The sequence below is a fragment of the Cryptomeria japonica genome, unplaced genomic scaffold (genome assembly GCF_030272615.1).
Source record: "Cryptomeria japonica unplaced genomic scaffold, Sugi_1.0 HiC_scaffold_133, whole genome shotgun sequence".
Classification (NCBI taxonomy): Eukaryota; Viridiplantae; Streptophyta; class Pinopsida; order Cupressales; family Cupressaceae; genus Cryptomeria; species Cryptomeria japonica.
In genome coordinates this window covers 23,593-33,597 of record NW_026728955.1, presented here as the reverse complement: position 1 = coordinate 33,597, position 10,005 = coordinate 23,593, and the positions used below count along the sequence as shown (strand labels likewise).

The 10,005-nt window shown below is 58.2% G+C and overlaps 1 non-coding gene across 1 annotated transcript; it reads right to left on the bottom strand.

The window, feature by feature from the left end:
- Positions 1-245: 245 nt before the first annotated feature.
- On the bottom strand, positions 246-364 carry LOC131866183 (5S ribosomal RNA). The gene has a single exon (XR_009364814.1). It is a non-coding gene; the product is annotated as a 5S ribosomal RNA (ribosomal RNA).
- Between the last annotated feature and the right edge of the window lie 9,641 nt (positions 365-10,005).

The window sequence follows — 10,005 nt, the reverse complement described above, 5'->3', positions numbered from 1 at the left end:
CCGAGGTGCACACCGATTTCACCTGGGTGCGCGCGCAGCACCTCGGGCGCACCGGGGTGCGCGCACAACGCCCGGGTTGCACCGTGGCCTGTGTGCTCGGGGTGCCTCGGGTGCGCGCTCGGTGTCGCCCCCGCGCGCGCGGTAGTGCGGGCAGCGCACCCCGGCCCGGCCCGGCCCCGACGAGAACGCAAACGGGCAAAAGGTTTATTCAAATAGCATTGCGACGCCCGGCGAAAAACTAAAAAAGGGTGCAACACCGGGACTTCCCGGGAGGTCACCCATCCCAGTACTACTCCGGCCCAAGCGCGCTTAACTGCGGAGTTCTGATGGGATCCGGTGCACTAATGCTGGTATGATCGCACCCGTTATGAGCTTGTCGCAGTGTGTACTTAGCAAACCGCGACCCACGTGCGAATCCACCCCGGCCACCCACCCCCGTCGAGGTGCACACCCTCCCTCGCGAAGTGCGCCCCGTTCGCCAAGTGTGAGCCCTGCCCGGGTGCGCGCACCTTGCTAGGGCGTCGGGTGTGCACCCGGCCCGGCCTACGTGCGTGCACCTGGAGGGGGCGTCGTGTGCGTGCAGTGTCCCGTCTGCAACGCGGTGCCCACACACCACCTCGGGCGCAACGACCTGCGCTCACATGTGGGCCGAGTGCACCTTGGTGCATGTTCGGGGCGCCTCGGGTGCACGCTCGATCTTGCCCCGGTGCACCAAGGCGCTCGGTTTGCCCCGGGTGCGCACTTGGTGCAAGGTGGGCACCCAAAATAGGGATCAAGCACCAAAACACAAGTTTCGGGATGCAAAATGGGACCCAAGGACCACAAATGCGTTCCAAGACCCATGATGGGTCCACGAGAACAAAAATGTGTTCCGAGACTTAATAAACAAATATTGGGTTTTAGGAGAAGAAACATGCTCTGATGCCCAAAACGAGAATCGACCCCGAAAAGGCCACAGGCCAAAAGTGGGATGCGAGACAAAAAAAAATGGGACCCGAGGACCAAAATTGGGTTCCCAGGTCGAAGACAGGGCAACCGGACAAGAAACGACCTCTAAGGCTCGAAATGAGTCCCGACGACTAAAACTTGACAAGAAGCACCCATCAGGCACCCAACTCGACACCCATGGGATGCCGACCCACCCGGGCTTCCACCTAGCACACCTTGGCACCCACCCACCCTCGCACCCAACCTCGCACCCAACTTAGCACCTTTGAACCCACATTGGCACTCACCCTGACCCTGGCACCTTGGAACCCACATTGGCACTCACCTTGACCCTGGCACCCACCTTTGCACTCACCTTGGGACCCACCCTGGCTCCCACCTCGGCACCCACCCAGACACCCACCTTGGTTCCTTGGCACCCACCTTGGATCCTTGGCACCCACCCCGACACCCACCTTGGCACGCAACTTGGCTACTTGCCACCCACCTTGGCTCCTTGACGCCCACCCCGACAACCACCCCGTGACCTACCCTGGCTAGGGTTGGTGCACACCCACCCTGGTGCCCACCTTGGCACCCACCCTATGACCCACCTTGGCACGCACCTTAGTACCCACCCCGTTACCCACCCTAGGACCCACCCCGTGACCCACCTTGGCCAGGGTGGGTGCACCCACCCTGGTGCCCACCTTGGCACCCACCCATCCTAGCACCCAGCCTGTGACCGGGCTTGGAACCCAACCTTGCACCCGCACCCGTCTTGGCCAGTGTGGGTGCGCACCCATCCTGGCACCCACGTTGTGACACACCCTTTAACCCACGCACCCTAGCACCCACGTTGGCACCCACCTTGGAACCCAACCTAGCAACTTGGCACCCACCCCGTGACCCACCTTGGCATCCACCATAGCAGTCGCCGACTTGGCACCCACCTCGGCACCCACCTTGACACTTGTGGACCCACCTTGCCACTCACCCTAGCATCGACCCATCCTAGCACCCACCCTGGCACCTTTGCACCCTAGCACTCACCCATCCTAGCACCTAACCTGTGACCCACCTTGACACTCACCCTCGCACCCACCTTGGAACCCAACCTAGCACCCACCCACCCTGACACCAACCCTAGCACCTACCCACCCTTGCACCCACCCTGTGACCCATCTTGGCACCCACCCATCCTACCACTCAACCTATCACCCACCTTCTCACCCACCTTGGCATCCACCTTAGCACCCACCCACACTGGCACCTTGGCACCCACCTCGGGCAAGGTGGGTGCACACCCACCCTGGCACCCAATTTAGAACCCACCGAGCATGTTACCCACCTTGGCACCCACATTGCAGCCCACCCTAGTACCCACCCTATGACCCACATTGGCATCCACACCCTAGCACCCAGGCACCTCGACACCCGCCTTGACACCCACCCTAGCACTGAACCTGTGACCCACCTTGGAACTCACCCTAGAACCCACCCACCCTGTGAACCACCTTGGCATCCACCTTAGCACCCACCCACCTTGGCACCCACTCTAGCACTCACCCATCCTAACACCCAACTTGTTACCCACCTTGGCACCCGCCCTCGCGTCCACCTTGAAACCCACCCTAGCACCCACCCACGCAGGAGCCCACCTTGGCACCCAACCTAACACCCACGCATCCTGGCACCCAACTTGTGACCCACCTTGGAACCCACCCTAGTACCCACCTTTGAACCCACTATATCACCAACCCACCTTGGCACCCACCCTATGACCCTCTTTGGAATCCACCCTAGCACGCACCCACCCTGGCACCCACCATGGAGCGCACCCTAGCACCCACCCACCTCGGCACGCACCTCAACACCCACCTTGGTGTGCGCACTGCGCCAACCTCTCAAAGACCCTATGTGGTGCGCTCCAAAGTGTACACCTTTGGTGCGCTCCAAGGTGCGCACCTTTGGTGCACACCGAGGTGCACACCAAAGTGTGCACCGAGGTGAGCACCAAAGTGCACTCCAGGGTGCACACCAAGGCGTGCACCTTTGGTGCGGTCAATGCAAACGAATTCGGAAGTTGGGGTCGATGTCCTAATCGCTGCTGCAGACTACACGTATGAGAATCGGACAAATAGCTTTATATAGGGGAGGTGTTGCGTTTGATGGGTCGACTCCCCTGGTTGTGTGCACTGCACCAACTTCAAAGACCCTGTCTTGTTTAAGAAGTCAAAAGTTGGGGTGGATGTCCTAATCATTGCTGCAGTCTACGCATGTATGAGAATCAGACAAATAGCTTATATAGGGGAGGTGTTGCATTCGGTGGGTTGACTCCCCTGGTTGTGCGCACTGCGCCAACCTCAAAGACCCCGCATAGCAGAAGAAGTCGGAAGTCGGATTTTGGTGAGCACCAAGGCGTGCACCTTTGGTGCGGTCAACGCAGACGAATTCAGAAGTTGGGGTGGATGTCCTAATCGTTGTTGCAGGCTACACATGTATGAGAATCAGACAAATAGCTTATATAGGGGAGGTGTTGGGTTTGATGGGTCAACTCCCTTGGTTGTGCGCATTACGCCAACCTCAAAGACCTTGTTTTCGTTAAGAAGTCAAAAGTTGGGGTCAATGTCCTAATGGCTCCTGCAGGCTACACATGTATGAGAATCGGACAAATAGCTTATATAGGGGAGGTGTTGGGTTTGATGGGTCGACTCCCCTGGTTGTGCGCATTACGTCAACCTCAAAGACCTTGTTTTCGTTAAGAAGTCAAAAGTTGGGGTCGATGTCCTAATTGCTCCTGTAGACTACACATGTATGAGAATCAGACAAATAGCTTATATAGGGGAGGTGTTGGGTTTGATGGGTTGACTCCCCTAGTTGTTCGCATTACACCAACCTCAAAGACCTTGTTTTCGTTTAGAAGCCGAAAGTTGGGGTCGATGTCCTAATTGCTCCTGCAGGCTACGCATGTATGAGAATCAGACAAATAGCTTATATAGGGGAGGTGTTGGGTTTGATGGGTCGACTCCCCTGGTTGTGCGCATTGCGCCAACCTCAAAGACCCTGCATTGCGGATGAAGTCGAAAGTCAGAGTTTGGTGTGCTACAAGGTGTGGTCGAAGGTGCTCACCTAGGTGTGCACCTTTGGAGCACAGGAAAAGTGCCCTCCAAAAGTGCGCACCTTTGGAGTGCACAAAAGTGCCCTCCAAAAGTGCGCACCTTTGGAGCGCAGAAAAGTGCCCTCCAAAAGTGCGCACCTTTGGAGCGCAGAAAAGTGCCCTCCAAAAAGTGCCCTCCAAAAGTGCGCACCTTTGGAGCGCAGAAAAGTGCCCTCCAAAAAGTGCCCTCCAAAAGTGCGCACCTTTGGAGCGCAGAAAAGTGCCCTCCAAAAAGTGCCCTCCAAAAGTGCGCACCTTTGGAGCGCAGAAAAGTGCCCTCCAAAAAGTGCCCTCCAAAAGTGCGCACCTTTGGAGCGCAGAAAAGTGCCCTCCAAAAAGTGCCCTCCAAAAGTGCGCACCTTTGGAGCGCAGAAAAGTGCCCTCCAAAAAGTGCCCTCCAAAAGTGCGCACCTTTGGAGCGCAGAAAAGTGCCCTCCAAAAAGTGCCCTCCAAAAGTGCGCACCTTTGGAGCGCAGAAAAGTGCCCTCCAAAAAGTGCCCTCCAAAAGTGCGCACCTTTGGAGCGCAGAAAAGTGCCCTCCAAAAGTGCGCACTTTTGGTGCGCACCAAGGCGCTGGTTCGGTCGTTGCAGGCGAGTTCGGAAGTTGGGGTCGATGTCCTGAGCGGAGGTGCAAACTACACAGGTGTCGGAATCGGACAAATAGCTTATATAGGGGAGGTGTATGCTTCGATGGGTCGACTCCCCAGGTTGAGCGCACCGCGCCAACCTCAAAGACCCTACGGTATGGATGAAGTCGGAAGTTGGGTCCGATGACCGATTCGATTAGTAGGTATGCTCATGAGGTCGGAATTTGGGTCCGATGACCTGCCATGTGCAGGAAGGCGAATGTTGACACTGTGCGTTGCAAGGTGCACACCAAGGCGCTGGTGCGGTCTTTTTAGTCGAGTTCGGAAGTTGGGGTCGATGTCCTGATCGGAGGTGCAAGCTACACAGGTGTGGGAATCGGACAAATAGCTTATATAGGGGAGGTGTATGCTTCGTTGGGTCGACTCCCCGGGTTGAGCGCACCGCGCCAACCTCAAAGACCCTACGGTATGGATGAAGTCGGAAGTTGGGTCCGATGACCGATTCGATATGTAGGCATACTCGCGAGGTCGGAATTTGGGTCCGATGACCTGCCACGTGCAGGAAGGCGAATGTTGGCACTGTGCGTTGCAAGGTGCGCACCAAGGCGCTGGTTCGGTCGTTGGAGGCGAGTTCGGAAGTTGGGGTCGATGTCTTGATCGGAGGTGCAAACTACACAGGTGTGGGAATCGGACAAATAGCTTATATAGGGGAGGTGTATGCTTCGTTGGGTCGACTCCCCGGGTTGAGCGCACCGCGCCAACCTCAAAGACCCTACGGTATGGATGAAGTCGGAAGTTGGGTCCGATGACCGATTCGATATGTAGGCATACTCGCGAGGTCGGAATTTGGGTCCGATGACCTGCCATGTGCAGGAAGGCGAATGTTGGGACTGTGCGTCGCAAGGTGCGCACCAAGGCGCTGGTGCCGTCGTTGCAGTCGAGTTCGGAAGTTGGGGTCGATGTCCTGGTCAGAGGTGCAAACTACACAGGTGTGGGAATCGGACAAATAGCTTATATAGGGGAGGTGTATGCTTCGATGGGTCGACTCCCTGGGTTGAGCGCACCGCGCCAACCTCAAAGACCCTACAGTATGGATGAAGTCGGAAGTTGGGTCCGATGACCGATTCGATACGTAGGCATATTGGCGAGGTCTGAATTTGTGTCCGATGACCTGCCATGCGCAGGAAGGCGGAATTTGGGTCCGATGACCGAGTTGATGGCGTGCCATGCGCAGAAAGGCGGAATTTGGGTCCGATGACCGAGTTGATGTTGATGGCCCGCCATGCACAGGAAGGCGGAATTTGGGTCCGATGACCGATTTGAAGGCGTGCCATACGCAAAAAGGCGGAGTTTGGGTCCGATGACCGAGTTGATATTGATGGCCCGCCATGCGCAGGAAGGCGGAATTTGGGTCCGATGACCTGACATACGCATGGAGTCCGACTCGGGGGCCGATGTTCGATTCGATGACTTGCATTGTGGGTAAAGTCGGAAGTTGTGGTCTTTGACCCGATTCGATGACCAGACTTCGGCTGCTTGAGAATCGGACAAATAACTTATATAGGGGAGGTAGTGTTCTCGAGCATCCTCCCCCCGTGCCCGTTTATGTCGATTGATGCTGGTGCTCGACTGGTTGGAGCGCTCGGATGCAAAAATCTTGCACCAGGATTTATCGATTGTGATGGACACGGCAAGTCTCCTGATTGCTATGCAGGAGCTCATCGTGAATCTCTATGCGGCCTTGGTATGGACTCGACCTGCGGAATGGTTCGGCAATGGTAGTCGCTCCAACACGTCCTTGCAATGGCCACAGAGGTGATTCGACTAGAGCTCCAGTCTAGCTTTTGGGTTGCTTGGCGGACTGGTATAGCCGCGATCGAGTTCCGGCCATGAACGTTTTAGATAGCTCTTGGGCTTTCTGGGACGGAAGTCGGAAGTTTGGGCTGTTGTCCGATTTGATGACCATTCTTCGGATGTGTGAGAATCGGACAAATAACTTATATAGGGGACTGTGTTGTCTCACGCAGCCCCCTCCGTGCCCCTCTATCTCGACCGATGTTGGTGCTTGAAAGGGTTGGGATCGCTCGGATTTATAAACGTGCACCACCATTTGTCGAGTGTGAGGGACGCGGCAGGTCTCCTAAATGCTATGCGGGCGCTCTCTGAGAATCTCTATCCGGCCTCGACACAGACTAGTCTTGCTGAATGGTTTGGCACTGGTAGTCGATCCAACACGTCGTTGTTGTGGCCGCCTAGGCGATTCGATTCGAGCCCCCGTCTAGCTTTTGGGTTGCTTGGCGGATTTTGCCCTATCCGCAAGTGAGCTCGGTCCCTAAACGTTCGAGAAACCCGATTGCTATGCGCCGACTCTCTTTCTTGCGAGCCTCCATCTAGCTTTTGGGTCTCTACGGAACGGAAGTCGGAATCTGGGACCGTTGTTTGATTCGACGAGGCAGACTACGGTTGTGCGAGAATCGGACAAATAACTTATATAGGGGAGGTGTTGACTGGAGCATTCTCCCCCGTGCCCCTCTAACTCGACCAATGCTGGCGCTCGAACGGTGGTAGCGCTCGGATTTTCATTGAGCGCCAGCATTGGTCGATTTAGAGGGGCATGCGAGATTCCCGAATGCTATGCGAGGGCTCTAACGGAAATGTCTATTGGTTTCGGTATGGATGCAATTGCGAGTGGTTCGGCAAAGGTAGTCGTTCCGATGCGTCCATGTCGTGGCCAAATCGATAATTCGATTTGAGCCCTCGTATAGCATTTGGGTCTCTCGATGTGATTCCGCATTCCAGTCCCTTTGGGCACTGCTTGAGCCGCATCCCAGGGGGTTCCCTTCCCAATAATCTGCCTCGCAACCCGATTGCTATGCGGTGAGGCTCCTCGGCCGCCTCGGAACTATCTGTGTATCAGACGCATCGCGGGATAAGGGGTTGGCAACGGTAGTCGCCCCAAGCGCGTCCGATGCTTGGACCATTCCGAGGCGGCCCTGAAGCCTCTTCCGTCTAGCCGTTGGGTCCTTCTCGCCGCATCCCTCGCCTCGCACCCCGATTGCTATGCGGTGAGGCTCCTCGGCCGCCTCGGAACTATCTGTGTATCGGACGCGTCGCGGGATAAGGGGTTGTCACTGGTAGTCGCCCCAAGCGCGTCCGATGCTTGGACCATTCCGAGGCGGCCCTGAAGCCTCTTCCGTCTAGCCGTTGGGTCCTTCTCGCCGCATCCCTCGCCTCGCACCCCGATTGCTATGCGGTGAGGCTCCTCGGCCGCCTCGGAACTATCTGTGTATCGGACGCGTCGCGGGATAAGGGGTTGTCATTGGTAGTCGCCCCAAGCGCGTCCGATGCTTGGACCATTCCGAGGCGGCCCTGAAGCCTCTTCCGTCTAGCCGTTGGGTCCTTCTCGCCGCATCCCTCGCCTCGCACCCCGATTGCTATGCGGTGAGGCTCCTCGGCCGCCTCGGAACTATCTGTGTATCGGACGCGTCGCGGGATAAGGGGTTGTCACTGGTAGTCGCCCCAAGCGCGTCCGATGCTTGGACCATTCCGAGGCGGCCCTGAAGCCTCTTCCGTCTAGCCGTTGGGTCCTTCTCGCCGCATCCCTCGCCTCGCACCCCGATTGCTATGCGGTGAGGCTCCTCGGCCGCCTCGGAACTATCTGTGTATCGGACGCGTCGCGGGATAAGGGGTTGTCACTGGTAGTCGCCCCAAGCGCGTTCGATGCTTGGACCATTCCGAGGCGGCCCTGAAGCCTCTTCCGTCTAGCCGTTGGGTCCTTCTCGCCGCATCCCTCGCCTCGCACCCCGATTGCTATGCGGTGAGGCTCCTCGGCCGCCTTGGAACTATCTGTGTATCGGACGCGTCGCGGGATAAGGGGTTGTCACTGGTAGTCGCCCCAAGCGCGTCCGATGCTTGGACCATTCCGAGGCGGACCCGAAGCCTCTTCCGTCTAGCCGTTGGGTCCTTCTCGCCGCATCCTTCGCCTCGCACCCCGATTGCTATGCGGTGAGGCTCCTCGGCCGCCTCGGAACTATCTGTGTATCGGACGCGTCGCGGGATAAGGGGTTGTCACTGGTAGTCGCCCCAAGCGCGTCCGATGCTTGGACCATTCCGAGGCGGACCCGAAGCCTCTTCCGTCTAGCCGTTGGGTCCTTCTCGCCGCATCCCTCGCCTCGCACCCCGATTGCTATGCGGTGAGGCTCCTCGGCCGCCTTGGAACTATCTGTGTATCGGACGCGTCGCGGGATAAGGGGTTGTCACTGGTAGTCGCCCCAAGCGCGTCCGATGCTTGGACCATTCCGAGGCGGACCCGAAGCCTCTTCCGTCTAGCCGTTGGGTCCTTCTCGCCGCATCCCTCGCCTCGCACCCCGATTGCTATGCGGTGAGGCTCCTCGGCCGCCTTGGAACTATCTGTGTATCGGACGCGTCGCGGGATAAGGGGTTGTCACTGGTAGTCGCCCCAAGCGCGTCCGATGCTTGGACCATTCCGAGGCGGACCCGAAGCCTCTTCCGTCTAGCCGTTGGGTCCTTCTCGCCGCATCCCTCGCCTCGCACCCCGATTGCTATGCGGTGAGGCTCCTCGGCCGCCTTGGAACTATCTGTGTATCGGACGCGTCGCGGGATAAGGGGTTGTCACTGGTAGTCGCCCCAAGCGCGTCCGATGCTTGGACCATTCCGAGGCGGCCCCGAAGCCTCTTCCGTCTAGCCGTTGGGTCCTTCTCGCCGCATCCCTCGCCTCGCACCCCGATTGCTATGCGGTGAGGCTCCTCGGCCGCCTTGGAACTATCTGTGTATCGGACGCGTCGCGGGATAAGGGGTTGTCACTGGTAGTCGCCCCAAGCGCGTCCGATGCTTGGACCATTCCGAGGCGGCCCCGAAGCCTCTTCCGTGTAGCCGTTGGGTCCTTCTCGCCGCATCCCTCGCCTCGCACCCCGATTGCTATGCGGTGAGGCTCCTCGGCCGCCTTGGAACTATCTGTGTATCGGACGCGTCGCGGGATAAGGGGTTGTCACTGGTAGTCGCCCCAAGCGCGTCCGATGCTTGGACCATTCCGAGGCGGACCTGAAGCCTCTTCCCTCTAGCCGTTGGGGCTTTCTCGCCGCATCCCTCGCCTCGCACCCTGATTGCTATGCTGTGAGGCTCCTCGGCCGCCTTGGAACTATCTGTGTATCGGACGCATCGCGGGATAAGGGGTTGGCAGTGGTAGTCGCCCCAAGCGCATCCGATGCTTGGACCATTCCGAGGCGGCCCTGCAGCCTCTTCCGTCTAGCCGTTGGGGCCATCTCGCCGCATCCCCCACCTCGCACCACGATTGCTATGCGGTGAGGCTCC